Source organism: Lonchura striata, chromosome 12 (genome assembly GCF_046129695.1).
Source record: "Lonchura striata isolate bLonStr1 chromosome 12, bLonStr1.mat, whole genome shotgun sequence".
NCBI classification, from domain to species: Eukaryota; Metazoa; Chordata; class Aves; order Passeriformes; family Estrildidae; genus Lonchura; species Lonchura striata.
Window position 1 is genome coordinate 10,919,880 of NC_134614.1, and position 25,470 is coordinate 10,945,349.

The following is a 25,470-nucleotide window of genomic DNA, read 5'->3' on the forward strand; positions in this document are numbered from 1 at the left end:
TATATCTTAGATTGAGACTGCTATTTTGGGGCATTTAACATGTTATTCTCAAAATGTAATATGTAAATGGGAAAACATTGAGACATTCACTGATCAAAACACTCATTTAACCCATATATTAAATTTCTGTTGAATTTTTTGTAGATGTGATTTTTAGTTCTGAGTACACTTATTTTTTGTCTGATTGTGAGGGAAATTATTCCTTGAGCTTTTGGTATTTATTTCAAAAGGCTTATATATGTGTGAAATTATATAACGGTACGTGTAGCAGCTGAAATAAGCTTGTGCTATCCTTTAAAATGAAAGCAACTGGATTTAGTAATTACTAAAGACATATGAGTTCTTTAGGAGCTTGCCTTTTCAGATTTGTATACCCAGGACTGTAAAACATGAATTTCACTAAGCTAAAATACCGAACTATTAAGAACAAAAATATTTGCGGTCTCATACTGCTTTCAAGGCCTTTAAATGGCTTCACTTCAATATGTTGGGAAAGCTTTCATTTTATTATGAAAATCTGGACACTCAATATTTATTATACTTCCAGCTCACATTCTTTAAAATCTGTGTAGTCTTACATTGCCACTGTTTTTTATGAACACCTTAAATTCATAAAGCAGATGGAGCTTTCAGTTTTGATTAGTTTGCAATCAAGTATTATTAAAAAGCTTTATTTTTTTTATTAGGCCATAACAAACACGTATCTTTATTTAACTTTGGAGCTCTTCCATGTGCAGCCATTTCTGCACAAAAAATGGTTTTAGAAGTGAAACCAACCCAGCCTGAGCCCAAGGTTTGCCAGGAGAATGTGGAATGTACCGTGTGTGGCAATCATGGTAAAATCCACCAAGAGTCAGTATGGAATCCTTAATCCTCCTTCTCCTCCTCATAGTAGATGCTGCTGTCATCCCTTCTGTGATGTGTTTTTTTTTTCCCTCTGAAGTAGCAAGATTGCTTCCTATTGGTTGTTATAATTGTAGGTAATTGGAAGCTATTCATTTTACCTTTTCATCAGCATCCTTTCTGTTTCACTAATCAGTCTGTGCTCCTGGTTTTGAAGGTGGACAGTTTGTTTTTTCAAAGCTATTCTGTTTTTCTTTCTTGCTTATATTTCCTTATTTAATAAAAGAAAAAAGGAAAAAACACAGGGTTGGCAGGTATTTGGAGCATTTTTACTCCTCTGTCACATATATTGTTTTTTTATTTTTTTCTTCCTTCTGGTTACAGTAGTTTTTATAAGATGTCTGTTGCTTTTTCTTCTATTTAGAATTTCAAAATGTCTCTGTCCATTTAAGCTTGCTGTATCCTGGTGTTGATTGTGGCAAATGAGCCTGGATGCCAGATAACTGTAGCATGTACTTTATTCTATGGTTATAAAGTATATTTTTCTGTAAGCTTGTCTGACTAGAAACATACCAAACTTCAAGGTCTGCAAGTATTTTCAACATGCAAAGTAAGTGACAGAGGTTGTCACAACAGTTAAGGAGGTGAAAGCACAGGAGGGCTTGAAGTACAAATGCCTTTTTTTCCCACCCCCTTCCTCCCAACTAGCCAGGCATCAAGAATATGTTTGGTATTTACCGTGAGCTCTGGGTGATCAGATCCATGTCATTTTAAAGTCAAGATTCCACTTTTAGAAGCAGTGAGAATTCTGATATTACCAGAGGAGCCCACATTTCCTGATTACGAATTAAGCATCCTTAAACAAGTGAAGATACAAAATGTGTGTATGATTATGGATCTGGACAGTATAGATTCCTCAACTGTCAACTGCTTTGGAGTGCCATTTAGCTTAATACAGGCTTGCTAAATGAAATATTAATGTAAAGGTTACTTGATTCATTTTGTCAGCACACGGAGTGAGTGCTGCTTTCAAAGGGATGCGCTCACAGTCAAGGCGTGATTGACAGTCTCTACTGCCCAAATGTTTTGCACATTGAGTCATTTGGCCCACACTAAAATTTCATTGAGCAAATTAATTCGTGTGAGATACTCATTAAAGAAATTTTTTGCCAGTTTACTGTTGTGAATATTGATGGAGTTATTGCAGTTCTTAAGGTCTTGCTGTACTGTGAACATCAGCACTGGTGTCCTCTTGAATTTGCAAAAGATGTAAAAGAATATTTTGGTTGCTTTTTGAAAGTATTTTTTAAAATCCACTACTTCCCATATCTTAATAATGTTTCATTATTTTTTGTCATTATGATAATCTTATGTCATTATGATAATCTTATCCAAGTATTTTGCTATGCCTCTAGAACTACCTGGGATACATGACATTTCCCAAAATTGACTTTAGATTAAATGCAGATGCTTCAAATTGCTTGGAAAATAATAGTTCAGTAAGTAATTTCAGAAATTATAATGAGGTTTTAAGCAAAATTAGCACTTTAAAAAAATGCTCCTTGCTTTCAAAGAAATGGGACACCATTAAGTGTATGAGAAACCATCCAGTAGCAAACAGAACTGTATTATTCCTAATTTGTCTGGTTTCTGGAGGTTTTACAGTTGTCATATAGATTTGGAGAGACTCCTTGATGCTGTAGAGATGTTCATACTCTTCACTTACTTGGCAAATACTACTGGGGCCTAAGAACTAATTTTAATTCTCTCTTAGGTGTTGGTTTTTTTCCTTAGATTGTCAAAAGACATCTGCCTTATTTGAATCCTGACATTTATGATATTTTTCTTTTGTAAACACTCTGTGTTTAGTGGGTCTTATACTGAATGTGAGAGTGTAGCCCACTGGCAAAGCCAGGCTTCAAATATGGGATGAAAAGCAAGGCTTAGGTGCCAGGAAAATATTCACTTCAGCTGCTGCAATTAGAATTTTGGAAAACAGGCTTTGGGGAATGCTGTAGTAATACAGTAAAGCTCTTAAATCAGTGTCTGTGTGAAAGTGCAGCATGGTCTGTGCTTTCTCAGGTTCCTTTTGATGACACTCTTTTTTAAAAAAAAATATTCTGAGCTTTGATAATTCTTCATTTCCTCCTGAATTTTTGTTATTTTTTATTGCGACTGTAGGAATGGTGAAAATACCCTTAATTTCTTGGTCCTCCCACAAGGGTTTGTGCCTGACCAGAAGCCTGTTTAAGGCTCCCTGAGATTTCCCTTATGTAAGTTGTCTGCTGGAGCCCTCAGTGTTATGTAAGCACTGCCTGCCTTGGTCTGAAGCTGGAGTCTGCATCTGCCTGCTCCTTTCAACAAATCCTTCATTGTGTTGGGAATTCTCAAATCATTGCTTCTCAGAGCAGGTTTTTCAGTCAGGAGAGCATTCCTGTTTTTAAAGGTGCAGAATTGCATTTTACCTCCCTGACTAGGATGGGGTGCTGTATCTTGGTAGTTTCTTGCAACTGTGGAAATGTCAGTGCAAAATTAATATAACGGGGTGATTTAGATCAATTAGCATTCAGCTGGTGGATCTGATTCATACAGTGCATCTATCTTTAGTTTAAATTGTATAATAGGGACTTAAATTCTTAGGCAAGTTTAGTGCAATCATCTTGACATTAATTGCCTTTCTTTATTCAGCCTTATGTTAGTTTTGGGTTTTGTAGGCTCTTTCTTTGCTCGAGACACTGCAATACTGCTTGGAAGGAAGGGTCAAGTAGGACTGAGCCCTGCAGGTTAAAGGAGAGGCATGGACTGACTTTTTGGATATCAATTTAAACTTTTGCCAGCTGAGCAATTCTAAACCAGCAAACATAATATCTATTTTTAAAATCAAAAATAAGGAAAAATTATCAATAAAATCTGTAGGCATATGGCTGTGAATCAAGAAATACAAAACACCCATCAAAGGAAATACTACCACCCCCAAAGCCCAAAACCCAAACCAACGGCAACAATGCCTTTCTCCCCACCAACCAAACCTGACACCTACTCCAAAGCCCAAACTCAAAATCTCACCAGACAAGTAAATGTTGTAAAGCTTACCAAAAGCTGTATTCAGAGTTAATTCATTATAATTTGGACTCCTGAAGTCTGGTTTATGCAAAATGTGTCTCTTAGCACTGACTTAAAATCAAACCTTCATAAATAAAAGGAATAGACACCTGAGAATTTTACAACAGTATAATTCTGTTGATTAATGCAAATGATTTTTTGGAACTTGCAGAACCTGAATCTCCATTTCCTTTAATTCCTAGAGATGTTTGGGCTGCATGAAAGACAAGATTATTCTCCATGCCAAACTAGGTACAGAAATTTTCAGTGTGTCTTGAAGTATTTAATGTTATCTGCAGACATAAAGATGTAAATTCTTCTAGAAATATATTTTAACTTTGTTCAAGAATAAAAAAAAAAATCAAACACATTGTTATGCTACTAATGTATTTGATGGGAAAACCTGGTGTGTTCCATGCTAATTTTCAGGTAGTATGTTGATCTGTAGAGGAAAGGATTAGTCTTATCTCACTTTGAATACTTTCTTCTTTTTCTCCATAACAAAAAACCACTTGGCCTTCATTTTTGCAATAAAGTTCTGCCTTTTCTGTGAAGTTAAAACTGCACCTTGAATGATCTCTGTTTTGTATTTTTCTCTCCTGTTTGAATGTTATGGCAGGAGTAATAATTTTTTTGGTGTTGGTAATGGTTTTAAAATGTAGTCAAATCAGCTTGAATATCAAACATCATGTTTTAGATTTCACTTGAACTAAAAGGGATGCCATGCTGAATTCATATTCTGCTTCCTTCAGCACACTCTATTTTGAAGTATGTTCTGTGTCTTTCTGGGTTTTGCAAGCAGAGTGTGATCCTCTTGTATTATTGAAAGTAAAAAAGTTATGTTGTTAGTATGTAAGAGGAATATGGGATGGCTTTAGTAAGTTCATGATAATGCATTACACTTTCAGTAATATATTTTAATATGGACATTATTGAGCAGACAGTCCAACTGGAGACCATCAGATCTTGAAGAGAAGAGAATGATAATTCCCTTGCTTAATGTATTTATGGTTGTTTTTAACATCCTGTATTAGGAAATGCTTATATTTCAAGGTTAGAGGAGCTGCTCTCCATGCAAATTATCTTGACAGTGAAGGTATGTCGAGCACGAGTAAATGCTGTATTGTAGTGGTCATTCACTCTTAAGTAACTGCTGATCAATACTCCACACTTGCAAATGTCATTACTGTTCTGTGGGGGACAGTTTTTTGTTGCTGATAATAAGTCTGAACACATTTTACAACACAAATTCTATATTGATAGGGTAGATTGTCATCTAGTTTCTGTAGAAGCTTCACTGACAGATTTTAATGAAATAGTTAATTTGTAGCTCTGGTGGAGTTCCATTTTACTTTCTTTATATATAATATTTTTGCAAAAATTATGTAGATGTTTTTATGATCCTGTTTAGTATCCGCCAAGTTAATTTGTGTAAAGCTGTAGTACTTAGAGTGTGGGATCAAATACTTGCAAGATTTGTATTTAAAAAGGAAGTCTTGGCAGAAACACTTATTTTAAAACCACAGTTGGAAAGAAGTTGATAAGGGTCTTGGTAGTCTTTCCAGAAGTGATTAATTTCAGAGACACATAATTACTGAAAATATTCTGCTCTCATGTCTCCTAGGACCTTTGAGGTGAAGTTACCCATGTAATAAATGATAACCAGTACAGTGGTTTTAAAGACAATGATATAAGACATGAGGGGATTGTGATTGCTCAAGACACTCCTTCACAAAGAGTGCACAGATTCTACATGCAACTTATCAAAAATAGGGCAATATAAATTTGTTCTCCATATCCATGGTAGATGTACAAGAACCAGTCTTTAACAAATGAAATAATTTTTTGCTGCTATCAACTTTTTTTTTTTTTTTTTTTTTTTTTTTTTTTTTTTTTTTTTCTGAGAGAAAACCCTGGAATAATGTGGAACTCTTGCAGGTTGGTTGCTCAGAACAGGCTCCTGGCCATTATGTAGACTTTGTTGAAGAACTGCCTTATATTAGGTAGATGAGCTGCATCCTTTATTTTGGACTATCATCAATAACAGTAATTGTATTTCTTCTTTGATGTCTGTATCTATGTGCTATTAATCTTTGTGTCTATATCTCCTTAAGGCATAGCTGGGGTATCCTTCACTTTTCAGAGCAGGAACAGGTTATAAACACTGTTGTCAGTGCTCTACAGGGTAGCCAGGCTGAATGAAGACTTGCTGGTTTTCATCTCCCTTTTTAAGCACACAAATGATCTTAATAAAATATCATTTTACTGTAGAGGAATAATATGTCAGCTCTAATAGATTAAACTTGTTGGAAAAAGATGTGGACTGCTGACATCACGTCTTGTTGGGCTTCAGGTCTGACCACCACGTGAGCAGGTTGAGCTTTACAAGGTGTTCAAATGGGTTCCTGAGTTAAATGTAACTATGAAGTACAAAATGGAACTTCAGTGGGGCTTGTAAGAGTCTGGGATGTCCCAGTGAGAAAGAAGGAAATGATCAAATGTAAACTCCTGCTTGATTCCTCATGCACCTGCCACAGGTCCTAGTGCTTTGTTACCACAATTGATACTTGTTAAAGTTTGTTCTTCACTGTTATTCTTTGGAAGAATTTTCCTGAAGAATTACTTGCACTGAAGTTTTCTTCTTTAGGTAGAGCCTGCTAGGTTGGTTGGATGGAGTCTTCAAAGCATAAAGGTTCTTGTAGTGATTCTTCATCAAAAGAGTTTGACAAGTGATTTCTTCTAACAATACTTTCAAGATTCCTAAAAGAACTGGAAAGAGTTAAACCAATGCATTTCACTGAGATGATAAAAAATTATATAATCTTAGAAGGTGTTTTCTTTGTCAAAGTAGCTACTCCTACTTGTGTATTTTGCTTTTACTTTTCATGACAACTTTTATTGTTGTCTTTGTTCTTCTCCCTGTCTCTTTCTGAGCCACCTTATTTATCTTTCATTTTAATCTCCTGCATTTAAATGGGCATATTTTCTAGAGAGAAATGTTTTCTTTTGAGTCTGATGCCAAATGTTTTGCATAAATAATTTTGTAGTACAGGAGGCACTTAGAGATAGTTATTTCTATTTATCCTTCTAGATTGAGATCTTGGAGCACCAAAGTTAAGGAATTAAAAGATGAAAGAAAAAGTTGTTCTCATGTCTATTAACAAACCAAACTTATAAGGTGGCCTAGTCTACATCATAAGATTGGGGATATAAAGAGAGAAATGTGTGTGTATAATTCCTTCAGAATATCAGGGCTAAATGTGTGGATCCTGTGGATTGTTGTTTAGTAAAGTTTCTCATGTGTTTGACTGACAGTAATTTCCTTGAAGCATTCCTCTTAATTTTTAGGAAAAGGTGGAAGGGCTTCTGATAGTCTCATGGTTTTTTTTGGTGCTCTCAAAACGTGGATTTAACAGGCTTCCCTGAATTTTGTGCAGGTGTTGGATTATATGTCTTGTTGATACCATTCCTCTACAATGTGCAAGCTGAGTAGATTTCTTTTGCCTAGGGTTCTGAATACAGTGATACTGAATTACAAAAGTCTAATTATACTCAAAGAACTAAGACTTTTCTGTTTGACACTAATGACTCCACAAAAATGGTTCTGGAAACCAACACTCATCATCCCCTCTATACAAAGTCTTCCTTTCTTCCACTGTGGAGCTCTGTTTTTCATTATTTCTGGACATATGGACTAATGAATTCTGGAACAGGATTTAGAAAGTCTTTTAATTCTGATTCCTGTTTGAAGAGGGCTCAAATCTAAAATCAGTGCAGATTTCTTGGGTCTTTGAGTTTGACCTTTAAAACCTTAAAGAACAGCAAAACCACAACCTCTTTGGTTTCAATGCTTGTCTCTAGACTGGACAAGAAGTTACTTGAGCTGGAACTTCCCATTTTGATTTGACTCCTGAGTGTCACTTCTGCCTCCCTAAGCATCATTGGTTCATCATCTTCATAATCTCCTGGAAGCATGGAAGGGCAGAGCACTTTGTCATGACAGGCATAGACAACATCATGGAATTCTTTAGTTGCTTCATCAGGTCTCAACACTTTTTTGACCTATTATTTTAAAATAGTTCTGAGTAGCTTTTGGACTCTTAAACTGAGCTCTCTGCTGTTTGATATTCAGATGGGTTTTTACCACTCACAATAGGAATATGTAACTGTTCTCATAATTATGAAGTCTCAAGAGTAATTTCCACTTAGCTGATTGCATGAATAGGAGAAGACTTTTTAATTTGTCATGGTAACATAGGAATTTATTTTCTAATCTAGGGCTAAGACAAGCCATTTAGCTCCCAGTTGCTTTATTAGCCATTTTTTTACTATCTTTATCCTCCCCAATATCTCAAGTGAACTTAGTGTTGTACAGAAAGTCTGTCAGCTGGCAGAAGGTTTTATGTCTTATTGTCTGTTTCTACTTTACAGTAGCTGTCAAGGGATTTCTTTGTGCTTTTATACACAAACAAGGATTTTACTTGTTTTCAAAAAGTGGGATTCAAAATTATACAGTCATAATATCTGTAGCCTGTTAGGTAACAGCACAGTGAAAATGCTGTTTGGAATACATTATGAAAACTCTGGTCAGGGCCCCAGCATGCAATGTTCCTATTATTCCTCCAGGTCCCATTTTAATACTTGGCTATTCATTATACTTTGAAGATTTTGTGTCAAGCTATCTAAAATTGCTAACTTTCAAAAGAAACACACACAAAAAAATCTACATATTATGGGTATTAAAATTTAATGTGTTGGGAACACATCATTGGTCACAAAATTAGATAATTATCTACTAAAGTAACAAAGCTTCAGAGATAAAAAGCAGGAAAGTTCAAACTTTGGCTTTACCTTGAAGCTAAATGTCTATCATCTTCTGACAGCTGCATGAAATGTATGAGTACTGAGCTGTTTGGCCATGATGCTATCGTATTACATTAATAGCAATTTTCACTGATAATGAAAACTGGTAGGAGGCTAAGAGCAAAGCTTTAGATTATGACTTGCAGCCATTGACTATCTGCATCCAGCAGATTTATTACCCCCTATGCACATTGTGCCTTTTATAATGTTTTCTGCCATTTCTTCATCAAAGTACAACAAGAAAGATATAATAGATGGCATGAAAGAGAAAAAATCTGGCTACTCCAAATTTCAGACATACACTTGTTACAAACTGCAATACAGTTTTACAGTAAAAGTAGGGATAAATTCTAGCATCCCTCATGAAACCTTTGTGAAAAAGAGAAGTGTGAATGAAAGAAAACTGGAGAATTTCTGTTGTTAATTCGAATTTTCAGTGTATAGATATATCTGGCTTTTATCCTGGGCCTGTGATAACCTTTTCTTGATGGTCTACTTCAGTCCTGTAATCTTGGTGGCCAAAACTCAGTGCAGTCCTTATGCACAATGCTAATTTAACCTGTAATGTCACAGACAAATCTGGTGCATGTAGTGGTGGTAGGATTTCATGGAGAGTGCCAGAAACCTTGAATTGAAAATTAAAACAAGATGTGTAACTCCCCTTTCTACCCAACTGGATGCATATTTTCCTAATTTTCTGTGTAAAATGGGCCTATTAATACTTCATTTTTCCTCATATTTTAAAACTTTGAGATTAGAATTAGGGGCATCACTTTATTATGGAGAGAATTGGCTGGTGAAGAACAACCTTAGCATATGGATATGGAAACAGAGGGAAGTGGAATGGAATGGATGAGCTCTGAGAGCTACAAGGCACTAATTTTAACACACTATTTAAATATAACTGTTTGCACTACTGAAAAAATAAATGGTTTCCTATACCAGTCCTGAATAACTACAAAATTGATAAAAACACTCTTTTTCCTGTTGTTGATATTTGGAATCTGTAGCTGGCAATAAATCTTCATATGGCAATGCACTGGTGGTGAGATTGAACCTTTTTTGTCAGGGGATGAAATCCCTCCTGTGCTTTGAATACAAGGTGATATGCTCTGCTGATATCAGAAAGTAATTTGCAAATTTGCAAAGCTTTTCTTCTCTCCCTTATAATTTTTTCCATGCTGATATTTCTTTCTCATTATCCATTTTTCACGTAACTACAGTTCTGCGCTACTTTTTCCTGTCTATATCCTGCTGACCTTTTCTGACCTATTCTGGTTTTCTTCCAAGTAAGATTCAACAAGACTCTCATTAGAGTCAAATTTGCAATTGTTAAATGCAGCTAAATTGGGAATCGAGCAATTTTATTTATAATTTTATGAGTGTCTGATTATTTCTGTCTACATTTCAATTACCACAGAAGTTTATTTTCATGCATTCTTTGCCACCCCGTCCTTTTCGTTACTCCTACTTGTTTATAGCCATTGCTTTTTTCCTTTGGAAATATTTGCCATTAATGTAATTTTTCTAAAAGTTCCTTTAGTGGTTGTAATCATCATGCTCATGCTGCAGTAAGGGTCTTTTCACCTGAGAAAATGATGCAGAAATAAAATGAGTTATAGCTTAGTAATAATTTCATACCTAAGAATGAGGGAAGGTTTTGGAAATACAGCTGTTTTTCTTAAAATCTTTTCATTAAATTATGATGCATGAACCCTTAAAAGGAAGAATAAATAGATTAGGATCTATTGGTGCACTTTGTACATTTTGAATGTCCTTGGAAAAAGAAGGTGGTTATTTCCTCAGTAACAGCCAATATACTTGGTTGTGCCTTGGATGCCACGTGCAGGAAATGGAGTGGGGAGGGATAGAATTCTCTCCAAAACCAAAGGGAAATTCTGTCATGGAGGGGGAAGCAAGGATGGCAGAAAGCAGCAGCATCAGGAAGCTGCTGCAGCTCAAAAACCAGCCAAAGGTGAGAACCGGGACAAATAAAGGCAGCAAATGAAGAGGAATGGAACACATTGGGAGCAAAGCAGTGGAATGAAGAATGTTGTTTTTTTCTCTACATTTTAAGACCATTGGAGAAATAAATACATTTGCATTAAGTGCAGACAATATCCATATTCTGGTGATTATTTTTGACAAATATATTAAATAAATAACATAATAAAAATATGTAAATCACAGAAAGCCAAGCTTACATTTTTGAGTGCACAAGTGCCACGTCATTTAAAACTTTAGCCAAGAACTAAAAAGAAGAAGAAATTATATGCTAAGAAATGTAAATTTAAATTCAGGAAAGGCATCTGAGGTTAAACTGGATTTAGTAATGAGGTAATTCTGACTTTTGTATTTTGCTTCTCAGGTGCTTGAAATTGGAATGCTCAAACATTTAAAAAAATTTGCAGTTTGCCTTGCCAAAATCCTTTATTCTGTAAAACCCCAGTGTAATAGGAATATAATTCAGCTACCTTCATAAATTAGCACTGCTCCTGTCCAGACCACCTTAAGCACGTTATTAATGTAGATATATATTTGTTCAGTAGAACTTCCTCAACATTGCAAGATGTCTAGGGAATTTTGCCTGAAAAAAGGATGGCAGAACAGCATTATATGAGGGACTGGGACCTATACTTATGTGTTAGAATAATTCAAACATTACTGTATAGTATTATTCATGTAGACCATATTTATCTGATTGCATGCTGCTTATTTATCTTGGTTTATAAATATATAGGAGTTGAATTACTGAAAGCTTTAATTATTCTGTACATAATTTGTCAGACAAAATTAGCTGCTAACTCAGCTCTTCTGAAGAATCTTTGGTAAAATGCACAACCTAAATAATAATGTCATGAAAAGTACAGAATTTGTATTCTTCACACAAATCCTCTCTGCCTGTTGGGTACCTTCCTCTCCAGAGTCTAGTAAAAGCCTAGTTTTTTCTCACGTGGCTGAAAGGACAAGAAATCCAGGCAGAATATACTGTGGCTTGTGTTGCTTGAGCTTCACTAACAACAAAATTTTCAACATTATTTGACCTGTAGGTTGGCAGAGATGATTCTTTCCCGTCTTGGCTGAAATGTTGATATGTTCATTGTCTAGTGCAGCCGTTAAGCTGAATTAAATTACACTCCTGCTTTCAAAGCCTTCAAAAAACCTCCTGTTCTGGTTTGCCCCTGACTTTGGTGATTAACCTTATGCAATTCAGTTCTGAAACATCTTTTTCCATGTGTATAAAGATGTGGAAAGTCCTGCTTTCTCTCTGCAGTTTTAAAAAATTTTGATGGCAAATTCTGTGCAAAATTTGCATCTGTGGGGTGTGTTTTAATAGGTGTGGTACTCTTTGTTTTGTGAGTTGGGTGGTTTTTTTTAATAAAATGGGGTCAAATATCACAAGTAGGTATGGCTGAATTATGGATCTAGTTGACTGAACAGGTCAATTATCTATAATTTTACATATATAGTAGTGCTATTAAAAAAGAACAATCTATATGTCATTTATAGCATCTGTTTCCAAAGGCTTAGAAGCGTGAATGAAAACAAGGTGTATGCAGGATTAATGTTGTTATTTCAGTCTCATTTGGAAGTAAACTAATTACCATAACATTTGGATGCACAACAGTTCAGGGTCGATTGAGGCCAGTGCAGATGGGAGTCACTTCCCTTGCTGATGTGAGTGGCACCTCTGCAGCAGCCTGAAGTGAGCTCATTCTGGGGTAGCTTTCCATGAAAAGTTCTTGCCTAAAGTGTTGTGTGCCTCAGTTATTGTCAAAGAATAGCAGATTCTCTGTTGAGGGTCTAGGGCTAAAATCATTACTGGTGATGAGAAGTGATGTAAAGAAGAAAAGTGAAGAATTGTTGTTGACTAGCAGGTAGTTAAGCCAGAAAAATTTCCCACATATATCTAGGGTATATGAGAAAGTCTGCATCTACTGTGACTGTATGCTGCCTTGCAAGCCTCTAAACCATTTCTTGGAATGCTGAATTTTGTAAAAATTGTAAAAGGATTGGACCTGCAATCAGGTAGTTTTCTTTTATATTCACAATAGTCATAAACAATAATGAAATTGTTATCAGTAATGAAACCTTGGAAGAGAGGGAGAGTGTTTGAGGGGGCAGTGCTCTTCAGACTAGAAAAACGTTATGGTTTAAATATGAAGAGTAATTATAAATCTTCTTGATGGTTTCACATTAAGTCGAGCTGTAATTTATTTCACTGCAATTGTGTGTGTACTTTGCTGATTTCTACTTTTTCTCCTTGGTGGGTAGGAGGTTAGAATTTAAAGATGGCTTTTGTTTTCCTGTTTAATTGCCTAAAAGGAAAAGTGACTGGAATAGAATCCCATTTCTTGTAGAGGAACAATAAAATGAGATTCTCTCACCTACTGATTTTAAAATATGCACTTCTTAATTCTTCTGTTCATTGCCTCCCACGGGAACTGGCAATCCTTCTGTGACACCAACTCTTCTGTCCTTGTGTCACGTATAAGGAATTGCTTTTTTCCCTTTTTAATGAGTGGCTTGATATACAACATGTCTTTTGCCTTAAGCATTTATTTCCATTCTTCTTTCTAATACATTTAATTTCCTTCTCCCCACAATTGTCTATCTTTGCTTCAGACTTCTGATATTATTTGACAATTGTCTTTTTCATAATACAGTTTATTTCTGTTTTCAGATTTACTCCTGTACGTTAACTTAACATTTTTAATATATATACACATATAGTAAAGCTGTTAGTACCTTCTCAGCTCTTGGAAACACCCCAATACCTATCTCTGAAGGAATGTCAAAGCTAACCTTGATGTACATAAAATCCCTCTGGGGGTGGTGACTCTACCACTTCCCTGGGTATCCTGTGCCAGTGCTTGACCATTTTTTTAGAGATAAAATTTTTCTGAATATCCAATCTAAACCTCCCCTGGTGCAACTCGAGGCTGTTTCCTTTTGTCCTATCACTTGTTAACATGGACCTCTCTCTCTACCAGTGTCATTCAGCCTCCTTAAATGCCCCTTGGTTTTGACTGCATTTAGTCTAGAACTTCTCCTTGGTTGTGGAATGTGATTTTGTCTGGAAAGTGTAAATTATTCTCTGCTTGTTCATTGCGCATGAAACAGCTCAAGGTCATGCTTTGCTATAGTTGCAGAAAAGAGCTGATTTACTTGGTTGATTCTTAATGGCAGCCACCTTCATTTAAAGAGAGAGACACTGTTTATAGGATTTTACAACTGCAGGCTAAATACTGTGCTAGAAAGGGGCATCAAATAACATTTGTATAGTTTTATACCTCTTTTTTGACTGCATGTTCAAAATTCTATTTTTAGGACTATTTATCTGTTCCATGTTAACTTTTTTCTCATTGCTGTTGATAGATTTTACAAGATATGTTTTATATATATGTATATAACCATATGCCATCCTTAAAAAAAAACTCCCCAAAATATTGGAAAAATTTGCATTACATTTGACTATATTATGTAGCTGTGTGTAGCATTATGAAGTTTGGTAAAAAAAAGATACAAAGTCACTTGAGTATGCCTTATTGTCTGAGATGGTGAAATTTATCACTAATGAGTTACATACTGCATTGCCTATTTGTTTACTGTATCTAAATAGTCCTTAAAAATCGTATAGTAGAATTGTGGTATGATTCTAAGTCTTGATAAGGTTTACAGGGTTAACTTTATTTTTTATAACATGGTTATCCAGGAGAACAAGAAAAAGGCTGATAAGGAAAGCACCCACCTGTACAGCTTTTCCACCTGCCATGTATTCATTATACATTCAAGGATTACTCTACCTGTGCAGAGATAAAAACACCCAAGCACTGCAGCAAGATGTTGTATTGCAGGTGCTGTTTGTCCAGGCATAAAAAACCCTTCCTTAAAACTCTGGTTTTCTGAGATGTGGAGAAAATGTGAACAGAGATTTACTTTGTCATGCTACGTAAGTATTAACAGTTGTTTATTCTGAATTAGGTAAAGGAGGAAGACAGTAGGTGAAGTTGGGCACCATTGTTCATTGTCCTAAACAAACCAGGTCTCTTATCTGATGTTCTAAGAGCAGGATTTAATTGGTTTTTCTGTGATTATTTTTTTTTTTTTTTTGGTAAGATACTGTCTGGATTTTCTTGACCTTTCAAAGATATTCTTTCCATATAAAAGAATACATCCTTTGCAACTTCCTTGCCATAAAGTTGTTGCATACTTGTAAATGAAAAATAGAAAGAATGAGAGTTAAAAATGAACTACACCCCCAAGGACATCGGCTTTTCCCAGAGCATGCTGTGAATGAGTTCTTAGCTTTACCTAGTTATTTTTGCCGTGTTTCTTTTGTTTGAGGTTGATTTTTGGTTTTACCCAAAGTTTTATAAGGACAAAGTAACAATTTGCTACTTAAACCATGTACACCCAGTCCTATGTAGCAGTGGTATTTTAGTAGTACTTGGCTACTGTTTAGGCAACTGCCTAGCCCAGAGCTGCTATGTCAGGTGTGCAGAAGAAAGGAGCACTAAAAAATCAAAATTCTGAAATCAGTCACTGGTATATTTCAGGGTAGGATGGGGTATAGGTATAAAAAGCTCTCACTTCGGTGAGGTTAAACAAATTCAAAGTAAACCAGAAAATCGTTGAGGAAGCTTGACTTGTGGAATAATTTTATTACTAAGGTTGGGTGTGTAGCTGACATCAGAGGAAAAACAGTGGAAAAGAGCAAGAAATGAAGTTTGTAGGTTGGCCTGGGAGCCAGGTGTAGGGACAGGTGTGTCATGGTGACCATGTCTTGCCCCAGAACTGCTGAGATGCCTTCTGAGGAGCCTTTGCCACAAATGTTCTTGAAACAGAATATAGAGCAACTGCTCAAAGGGGAGTAATTCTTGATTAATAAGTAATAATCAAGTAATTATTGATAAACTTTAATAAAATTAAAGTTTTAATCAAAGGGGGAATTTTAATGATGTGTCCCACGTTTTTTGCTGCCTGTTGTGTGTCGGACATGAAGACAGATTTGTTTCTGAAGATCAGTGTTGCTTGGCTACTCATTTCCTCAGCTTTTCCATTCTGGAACTGGGAATGGCAGCACAGTAAGATGACAGTAGGTGTTTATCCCTTTGTCTAGGCATAGTTCTGTCTTTTTTTTTTCCTCTCACCAAAGGTAAACGTGCTCCTCGTGTAAGCAATTGGCTTTTAGTTAGTTGGCTGATACTGAAAGATAAACTGCAAAAATGCCAGAGGGTGTTAAGTCACACTGGGACTCTTAGTTGTACTGGCTAGTGTCCAGCAAAGAATCTTTGGGTACAGCTCTCAGCCCAGACCACACTTCATCTGTGAGCAAATCCTTACCTGGACTTCATTAATTTTAACCCTTCCTACCTGGAATCAAATTAAAGATAAACCTCTCCCTCCCCCATCCCACTTAAGCCCTGCTTCTCTGTGGGTGAGCTGACTGAAAAGTTCCTGTATTCAGATTCCACTCATGTGAGTGAGGCTCTGCTGAGCCTTTCTCATCTGGTTGGAATAATAAGCAATAGATAATTATTAACTGGCAAATTAGAACAATTGCAATCAGGCAAAATATTGCTTTGTGCACACTGATCAATATTTCATTTTCTACCATTTTATTAATCTGTTTGGATGGCTGAGGATAATTTGCCCTTCTCCTCCAAATAAAAGGATGCAAATTTTCAGACAAGTGATTCCACCCTTCAGAAGGTTCTCTTTAACCAGTGCCATGTGCAAGCCAGAATTTTTAGGTGATCTACCTCAATTTTTAAGAGAAACCCTTCAGCATTCCTGCAGTTGCCTAAATATTTTTATCATATGCTTTTAAAAGAAATATTTATTTTCCTGTTTCACACAATAAACTTGGTCAACACAGAAAAAACCAACCAAATCTCATTAAACACCCTTATCTTTCTGGGATTTATTATCATTAGGAATAATTAAAACACCTTGAGGATATTCAGTTAAGCTTTGACTCTTTGTATGCTTCTGTCCTCGGGCATGCTGAGCCTAATGTGGGCATTTTTGAGTTCCATCTCAATTCACATGTTATGAGTACTTTATTTCATCAAGTTAGGAGAAGCATTTTAATCTCCTGATGCTGCCATGAGGCAAGGTGTTTCTAGGAAATGTTACCTGTTACACTGTTATAGATGACAAAAAAAAAAAAAAAAAAGGCTTGTGGGATCCATAATCAGATTTTATTAGCTTGACCTATTTAGTAGTTTTTCTTCCTTTTTGTGACAATTTCTGTAATAGGGATCAGGAGATGTGTCAGTTTATCACTGTGAAAATGGCAAAGCAATTACACACACCTTTAAGGCATTGTATTTTGTAATTTTAGGTTTAATGCAAGACTTTCTTCTGAGCTTAAAACATGGGAAGGAATTTCAGAAGTGTTTTGGTAGTGGTCTGGGGTTTTTCTGTGGAACTTTTTTCTTGCGTTTACTGTTTTTTGTCACAGGATGGCAGCATGAGTAAGACCCTAAGAAGGTATAGCAGGGAGTCCTTTTTGATGTATTTTAAAGATTTCTACAGGGTTAGATTTGTTGCCCTTCAAAGGGAGACATCTGCTATAATTTTGCATCCTAAAGGCCGATTAACTAAGTTTTCAATGCTAGTGCATCATCTTATGATCTGGAGAGCAAACTATGAAGGGATGAAGTGGATAAACTTCTCATTTGAAAGATAAAATTTCCATTCAGATCAGGCTTTTGAATAGAATTGACTTTTATACATTGGCCTTTTATTTTCCAGATTAGAATCCAGGGTTCATCTTAGCATGCTTCTGTATGACTTGGAATTTTTTTCCCTTTTGTTACTGGACTAACAACTTTTGGCTTGTCAGAGTATTTTGGAGAACATATACTTGAGGCTGAACCAAATGCTTGGATCCCTAAACCCTGATGCATCTTGGCTATTAGAACTTTGTAGGCCAAACCCATTTTTGAAATGAATTATTTGATAATTGGTTTAATCAAGTCCTGGGGAAGATCTCTTAAAAAGTGACTGGTCTTGCATGACAGCTACTACTGCTAGACATGCCCCTGTCAAGTGCAATGATTGTTTCTCAAATATCTCATCTGGAAAAGCACCTGTTTGTCAGAATAAGTGGTTCTTGAACATGTACATGTGTTCTTATTTGTATAAAATTATAGATTGATTTTTCTTGCCATCTACTGCCTTTATCCTCAAAACTATTGCTTAAAAAGATAGAATACAAAAGGAGGAAACCCAAATTCTATTTGTGCTCTAATCCTTTTACATTTTATTACTCAAATCTAAATTCTCCAAATTTTGCAGCCTTAGTTTCCTAATTACCAGAGAATTATCAGATAACTATATTATCTGATAGTTTTGTGTCCTGCTCCACTGTTATATTTAGGAGTTTTATAACTGAAGATACAGACTTTCAATACTTGTTCAAACATTGAGAGATGTGAACAGAAATATTTTCTTACTGAAAATTCTCTGCATGGTAGACTGAATTCTTCACCCTCTTTCCATACATTAATTCAATACAAAGATCCTAGGATGTATCTTCATGACCAAGTGCTAAGCCTTGGAAGTTTATGGCTTGGGTACAGAGAGCAGCTTGGGTTCATAGGAAGCAAAAAATTTCAGTCTGAAATAAACCCAGTATTAGCCATCATATTTATACAATTTATATCTATTACTAGTAAATGCAGAATGGTGTGAGGCAATATATGGAGATCTAATTATTAATTTTTTTTCTGTAGGAACAAGAATTGTTATTGTAGGGCATTGTCAATTGCCGCGCTCCCGCCCCGGTTCCCTTTATCTCAGCCCCGGCTAGCTCTTCTCTGGGGCGAGAGTGGGCGATGGAGGCACCCTCCGCCGCTCCCAGCTGGGGTTTGGAGAGTGCCTTTGTGGGTTCCGGGCAGCGCTAGCAAGCCTCGCGGTGGTAAATGAAGAGCGGATCCTGCTGGGGGCTAAGTCCGAGTTTATTGTAGCCCAACGGGGCCAAATATCCTAGAACGGTGCCAGCCAACAGGAACAAGCACAAGGTGCTTGCACTGGCTTATAAACTGTAAGGGAGGGGTATCCAACGACCAATGGGGATAGGGATAGGGGGTGGCTCCGGGATGGGGGGATATGGTGGGGTCCAATGGGGGAAGGATATGGGGGGAGCCCCAGGTCCTCGCCCAATCACCCGGTGCCCTGAGTAGAAGCTTCTGGATGGATGGGAAGGGGCACCGAGTGATAGACAAGGCACCCGGGGGGGGTAAAATGCCTCTTTCAGGGTGATGGATAGATACTGGGAAGGCGGGAAGGGCGGACAAGGCGGGAAAACTGGGGATAAACCAAGTTGCACACGGGGGTACAAAGGAATAAACCAATACATAATACAGGGATAATAAAACATATACATAACGCAACTCCACATCTCCTCCTTTTTTTGTTTAAAAAGAAAGAAAGGTGAAGAGGATAAAGTAAGTCTTTAAACGGGGGCTTTACAGTCACTGGGCTCATTTTGAAACTAGATGTTTCCTTTTTCTGGAAATTCTTCTTTTTGAAACCCTTCTTTGTTCAAGGGTTTCAGTTCATCACTATGTTAAAGCTTGTAATAAACACAATGAGTCCCAGCAGTAGCAAAAGTCCTGTTTCTTTAGAAAGCAACTGAAATTAATAGTTGAGGTAGGGGAGGTCTAACTCAAAGGGGAACAGAGAATCCCAGGAGCCAGGGAGGGAAGAGGGGGGACCAGGTGAGGGGGACCTTTTCCGCCGTCGGAGGGCGGCATACCCAACTTGAGGACTGTCCGGTTTTTTCTTCTGGGTCTTAGGGACATATGGTCTGACGAATTTGGAAGGGACCCATCTCAGGCCTGAGGGCGTGGATACGCAAGCGTACCCCCGTCCCCAGGTGACCAAGTCATAGGGTCCTTCTTGCTGCCAGGTCTCAGGGTTTTTAATGAGAACTGGCGGCTTTTCCCTGACCTTGCTCTGCTCGTAGGAATTAAAGTGCCTCGCGATGGGGGGGTTGAGGCACTCGAAGGAACAGTTTAAGAAATTGATGGTAAAAAGGGCCCGCGCTAACTGAACTTGGGGGGACTCATTTTTAGCTGACGACTGTTGTTGTTTAAGCATCCTTTTGATGCTTTGATGAGTCCTCTCTACTACGGCTTGACCTGTCGGGGAATAGGCGATGCCAGTTTTATGTTCTATTCCCCATTGCTGCAGGAAGCTTGCGAATTCCTTGGATGTGTACCCGGGGGCATTGTCTGTTTTTATCTGTTTTGGGACGCCTAGCATGGAGAAGGCTTGTATCAGGTGTTTCTCTACTTCCTTGGCCTTCTCCCCTGTGTGGGCAGAGGCGAAAACTGCTCCAGAGAAGGTGTCCACGGAGACATGGACGTACTTCATTCTCCCGAAGGAGGGGATATGAGTAACGTCCATCTGCCACACCTCACAGGACCTCAGACCCCTAGGATTAGCCCCTGCGCTCACTGATGGTAGTGGGAGCGACTTACAGGACGGGCATGTGGCCACAATGGCCTTGGCCTGGTCCCGGGTTAGATGGAACTGCCGGACCAGACCAGGCGCATTTTGATGGTAAAGCTGGTGGCTGATCTTTGCTTGCTGGAACTTGTCCGGGAGCGGCGCCAGCTGTGCAGGGGCGGCAGCGAGGGAATCAGCACGGCGATTGCCCTCGGCCAAGAACCCCGGCAGGTCGGTGTGTGACCTGATATGCATCACATAAAACGGTTGCTCTCGGTGGGAGACTAGCCTTATCAGCTTAGAGAGCAACCTGTTAAGGGCATCGTTGGAGACACCTTGCAGGATTGCATCCTGTGCTCTAGACACTACACCTGCTACATAGGCCGAATCAGTTACCAAATTAAAAGGTTCAGAGAACCGCTCAAAAGCTCTAACGACTGCGGCCAACTCAGCTACTTGAGGGGATCCTTCTACTTCAACAACATCTGCCTCCCATTGCTGAGTTTGAGGATCTTTCCAAGTCACTACTGACTTGTGGGACCCTCCGGACGCGTCCGTAAAAACTGTTAGAGCCTTTAAGGGTTTTTTGCTCTGAATTTGTTTTGTTGACAGAGTGAATTGGATTTCGGAATTGAAAATTTTGTGGGCCGGTCTCAAAACAGAAATTTTTCCGGTGTAGCTGTCCAGTGCAAACTGCAATGATTCATTCTCTTGCAGCAGGTGTTCTAACATTGCCTTTGTGAATTGGCCCGATTCTAATTTCAAAGGAATGTGGATGTGATCAAAGTCACACCCCGCCAGCTCCCGAATCCGCGTTCTCGCTTTGCGGATTAGCTCTGCCACCAGCTCTTGTGGCCGTGTCAACCTTTTGGATCGTGAATGACTCAGGAATACCCACTCTATGATGGAGAGTGGGTCCCTTTTGTCCTTATCCTTGCCCTTTCCTAGGGTGTCTGCCCATTGGAAGATGACACCGTGGAGGTGTGGCAGTCTGCCCAATATGATGAATCTGAAGGGCAGGCCCGGATCGTACCTGTGGGCCTGCCTGGCAGACATTGCCTCCTGAACCTTCTGCAAAGCGGCTTTGGCCTCTGGAGTGAGTTCCCTGGGAGAACTGGGCTCTTCCCCCCCTTTCAATAAATTGAAAAGAGGGGCTAGGTCTTCGTTGTTAATACCTAACCAGGGTCTCACCCAGTTTAAAGACCCACACAGCTGCTGCACGTCGGCTAGAGTCCGAATTGAATTTTTTATGGCCAATTTCTGCGGAACAATGGTCCGCTTATTTATCTCCAAACCTAGGTACTTCCAAGGTGGCATTCTTTGAATCTTATCCTCTCGCAGCTCGAACCCTACAGCAACCAACGCACTGGTTGTCAGTTCAAGCGCGTGTGTAAGTAGATCGCTGTTGGGGGCACAAATAAGAATATCATCCATATAGTGCTGGATGATCACGCCCTCGGTGGCTGCACGCACAGGGGACAGCAATGAAGAGACGTACCACTGGCAAATGCTTGGGCTGACTTTCATGCCTTGGGGAAGAACTTTCCAGTGGTATCTCTCCATTGGGGCTTCTCGGTTGATGGAAGGAACCGAGAAGGCGAACCGTGGTGCGTCATCAGGGTGTAGGGGAATTTGGAAAAAACAATTTTTGATGTCAATGACAGCTAATTCCCAATTTTCTGGTAACATCGTGGGGGACGGCATCCCTGGCTGGAGAGGACCCATGTCTTCTATTACATTGTTGATGGCGCGAAGGTCATGAAGGAGGCGCCACTCGTCTTTGCCAGGTTTTTTCAGGACAAAGACGGGGGAATTCCAGGGGGATGTTGTTTCCTGGATATTCCCTTTGGCAAGTTGCTCCTTCACGAGCTCCCGAAGCGCTTTTAATTTCTGTTTATTGAGCGGCCACTGCTCTACCCACACTGGTGTATCTGTGAGCCAATTAAGTTTTCGGGTAGGACGCTCCTCAGTGACTGTTGCCCGAAAAACCTGGGGGGTCGGGATGTTAATTGTGACCCCCCACTGGGCCATCAGGTCTCTCCCCCATAAGGGTTCTGTGTAATCTAATACGAACGGGCGTAAATAGGCCGATTGTCCGTTCGGCCCCTCAAATTTTACGATGTTTTTTGATTGCTTTGCCAATTGAGAACCCCCTACACCTTGAATTTTCTCCGCCACGTTTTGCAATTCCCAGCGTGACGGCCAATCCCGTGCGGGAATGACTGTCACGTCTGCTCCTGTATCTAGGAGACCGCTTAGGTGTTTGTACTCCCCATCCTTCCGCATATAGCAGGAGAGCTTTGGTCTTTCCTTCCCTATGACCTGGGCCTGGCACACCTGGTAGCTCTTCTTCGCTGACTTCTTCCATAGATCCTCAGGGTGTGCCGGAGGCCCAGATGCTGGAATGGCTTGGGCGATGATTTGGCCCTTGGGAAGGAAGACTGGAGGATGGGGGCAGTGCAGCCACACCACTAATCGCTCGGTGTTCCTAGATGTCAGGGATGGTGCAATAGTGACTTCGAGAGGCGTGAATTTTGTGTCCCCAAGAACGATGTACTTACTGTGGAGGTTCCTCCAGGTTTCTGGGTCTTCTGTGTCGACAGCGATGGAGTGCCAGTCGCTGTCCCTTAGGTGCAGAGCTTCAGTCAGGGCCAACCTATATGGGGAGAAACCAGATACGATGTTAAGTATCGGCTTGGGCTGGTTCGGGCCTCGACCCAACCAAGCAGTGGGAATGAAATCCACATCTTCCCTCATATAGGCTGGTTTGTCAGCCATAATCTGGTGTGTCAAGTCCAGTGAAATGTCCTCAGGTGGGCATTGCAGATAGTCGTCCCTCCCCTCCTCTGATGTTATAGAACCCACCATATTTATGTCCTCGCGCAGGGAGGGACTGCGCTGATGACTCAGTTTTTTTGTTTTCCCCCCGAGTTGGGGGCACTCTTTTCTTGTCGCTGCTGTTTAAACCTAAAAAACTCGTCCCTCAGCGGGCATTGGGAAGCCCAATGTCCCTTCTGCCTACATAGATTGCAGGCCTGATGGTGCTGTTGTCCCCTCGGGGGTGCTCCTGTAGGGCGGCGATCTGGAGAAGGGGTGGCTGGCGGTGTCACGGCTTCAACGAAGGCTACTCTCTTTGTTGGTGGTTTAGGAGTCTCTGGAATGTCTTTAGCAGGAACTGTCACCTTCCTCGCACAGACCTGCAGCATGCTTTGAAGGGTAGGCTCAGGGTCCAGGGGCAGACTGAGGATTGCTTGCCGGCACGCATCGTTAGCGTTCTGCCTCGCAACTGTGGCAAGCATCCCCTCTCGCAGCCTCTCGTCCGGGACCTGAGCCTCCATCGCGTGATGCAAGCGATCCACGAACGCGACAAAAGGTTCTAGGGATTCCTGCTTTAGGGACAAGAAGTTAATAACCGTACCGCTGGGTCTTAACTTAAAAAACGCCTTTTCTGCTGCCCTAGTGCTGACTTGCAGCGCCTCTCTGGGGATTTTTTCCGCCTGCTTGGTCCCCATTTTCCAATCCCCCTCCCCGCACAAGTGGTCTAGCGATATTACAGCCCCATCCTCATCCCTAGAGCTATCTGTATTGGCCCAGAGGTCAGGTAACACCTCTCTGATCTCCCGCTTCCACTCGGACTCCCAGATGAGGAATTCTCCGTGGGTAATTAAACAGGAGAAGAGAGTTCGCATGTCTGCTGGGACATATTCTTTGGAGGAGAGGGTTGCTTTTAATAAGCCTCGGAAGTATTCGCTTTCCATTCCGAACCCCTTCTTGGCCTTGCAGAGCTCTTTGATGGTCTGCTGGGGGATGGGGGACCACTGTGCAAGGGGCCTACCCCCCTGCCGCGGGGTACAGGTGACAGGTGCGGCCGAGAAGGCAGGTAGGGACTGGGGTGGATCGGGGTTCCCACGCTCCCCCCCCCCGGAACCGAAAGCGTGGGAACTGGAAGTGGGGTCGTGGGAACCAGGGGACGAGGCGTGGTCTGGAGCAGGGGGAGTGGTATGGTGGGGACTCCCCTCTCCGGGGGTGGAGCTGAGGGGTGGGGTGTTGAATAATTCAATGGAGGGGGAGTTGACGGGGGGTGGAGGAGGGAGGTGGGCGGAGAAATCTGGGGAGCAGAAGGGGTTGGTCTGCCGGAAGGGATTATGGGAGGGGGGAGGACAGGGATCATGGGAAGAAGGAGCACGAGTGGCGGGAAAACCCACGCGGTCACCTCCATCTTGTGTCCTGGGGAAGGGGGAAGAAGGGAAGCCATTTCGTGGGGTTTGGGGATGGAGGATGGGGGATGAGGGATCTTCGGGGGTCTGGGATAACTGAAAACGAACGGAGTCTGTACGGGACGGGGCTGTACAGCGCGGGGAAGAAGGGGAACGGGTAGAAGCAGAGACAGTGCCTGCACCGCTCTGCGGGGTGTCTAGGGTATTCTCAGAGGGGCCAGAATCTGCCTGCGGGCAATGCCGGGATGCCTGTCTGATAATACCCGACTTCGGGAGAGAGGGAGAGTTTTGCCGCAGTTTTCCCGCAGCGCCCGCCGCAGCCGCAGCCTCGGGAGCAGCGACAGCAGCTGCCCCGCGCTCCGCTGCAGCGGCGAGCGCTGCATCGTACTGCAGCGACCGGGCTGAGGGACAGGGAAGCGGAGTAGGGTTATATGAACTATCCGCCGAACTGGGGATCGGTTTGTTTGCGGCTGGCTGTGGCAGACTTTCGTAGTGATATTTAATTATATCGCGAATTTGGAGAGCCAAATGGGTGAATATGGAGAGAGAGAGATCTGACTGTCGCAGGATCTTCTCCGCTACTTGTTCCCAAAAAGGGGCTTGGTATAATTTAGCTGGCGAAATGTTAGGGAAAGTTTGCGACAACCACTGAACGAATTGTTTTACTTCAGATTTTTTAACCTTAATTCCCCTCACTAAAAGGATACCCACAACTTGGGAATAAATGCTCTTCTGCGGCACGGACAGCCTTGCACCCATGGCTGTTAGATGTTAAATCGTGCTGCAGCGCCTACGATTGGGAAAACACGAACGAAAAACAAAAGACCACACTTCCGGCTTTGTCGCGGTCCTTTAGCTTCCCGCCCGGAAAGGGAAGCACCAAAAACAGGAATTTTTTCCCCGAACCCCGGGGAAAAAGAAACCCACCAAAAAGGGATCCTTCCCCTAAACCCTAGGGGAAAGGAACCAACCAAAAAAA

At 40.4% G+C, this 25,470-nt stretch overlaps 1 protein-coding gene across 5 annotated transcripts in view; it reads left to right on the forward strand.

The window, feature by feature from the left end:
* CACNA2D3 (calcium voltage-gated channel auxiliary subunit alpha2delta 3) overlaps positions 1–25,470 on the forward strand; it is a 400,132-nt gene that overhangs the window by 2,254 nt on the left and 372,408 nt on the right. The window lies entirely within an intron of this gene.